General features: G+C 40.1%; 1 protein-coding gene across 1 annotated transcript in view; it reads left to right on the top strand.

Moving 5' to 3' along the window:
* Nucleotides 1-1,303, top strand: part of GPC5 (glypican 5) — a 1,481,119-nt gene that overhangs the window by 392,119 nt on the left and 1,087,697 nt on the right. The window lies entirely within an intron of this gene.

Here is a 1,303-nt window from a genome sequence, read left to right on the forward strand (position 1 = left end):
AAAAAAAAAAAAAAAAAAATACCTATTTGATTAGAATGTCAGAAAGTAGTTGATTAACTATGCCATGGTTATAGCCATATATGATTTTTAGTTTAATTTTGAATTCAAGAGTTGGCAATAACTAGATTAGAAAATGTATCATATGTTGGCGAACATTCAGAAGCCACTTTCACCTCACACTGCTCCACCCAAACTTCTTTAATGTCACCAGTGACCTCTGCATTGCTAAGCCCAGTGGTCATTACTTTGGTATCATTTTATTTGATCTAGCAGCAGCATTTGACACTTTGTATTTTTCCCTGTTGTTTGGTACAGTTCTTCTCGTGGCTACACGGATTCCACATTCTCTTGGTTGTGATTCTCACTGGTCATCCTACCTCACCTCCATTGTTAATTTCTCCCCTTCTCTCCGCCATCTTTAATATTGGTGCACCTGAGGGCTCAGGCTTTGGTTCTGTTCTCTACTCTTAGAAACCCTTTGAACCAGGTTTTCTAAACCACGGCCCTACTGACATTTTAGGTAAGACAGTTCTTTATATGTGGGCCTATCCTGTGCATTGTAGGATGTTCAGCATTGTCTCTGGTCTCTAATAGCCTCTACCTGTTAGATGCCACTAGTAATTCATTCCCCAACCATGACAACCAAAAATGTCTTCAGACATTGCCAGCTGTCCCCTGGGGAAAAACAATTGCCTTCAGTTGAAAACCACTGACGTACTCTTTGCTATCTTGGGGATATCATTCAGACTTATACCTTTAAATACATCAATACAATATTGATTAACATATTTATTTTACTAACCCAGTCTTTCACAAATTTCAGGCTTGTATATCCAACTGCTTACTTGGCATATTCAGCTCAATATCTATAAATACCTGAAACTTCGGATGTTCAAAACGTAACTGATCTTCCCTCCTAAACCCTTGATCTCAGTCATTAACACATTTTTATGCTAATTCCAGCTTTCAGTTCCCCGGGCTCAAAATCTTGTCTTCAATCTTGACTTTTCACCTTATCCACATTCCACATTAATCCAGATTCAGCCCATCTGCACAGATCTTCTGAATACATTCAAAATGCAGTCATCTTTCACCCTGGTGTGGTACACTGTCAGCTCCCTCTGAGATTTCTGAACTTTCACTGAGATTCCATTAATGCCAACTGCTCTCCCTACTTCCACCTTTGCTCCTCTGTTCCTCCCCCTGCCCTGCGTAACCTGTTTCTAACAAAGCAGAAATCTGCAGCAGGTCGGTCACCCTCTGCTACAGTGATTCAAAGTCTTTCTTCCTTCCTTCCTTCCTT

The sequence above is a fragment of the Colobus angolensis genome, unplaced genomic scaffold (genome assembly GCF_000951035.1).
Source record: "Colobus angolensis palliatus isolate OR3802 unplaced genomic scaffold, Cang.pa_1.0 Scaffold13, whole genome shotgun sequence".
In the NCBI taxonomy this organism is placed as follows: Eukaryota; Metazoa; Chordata; class Mammalia; order Primates; family Cercopithecidae; genus Colobus; species Colobus angolensis.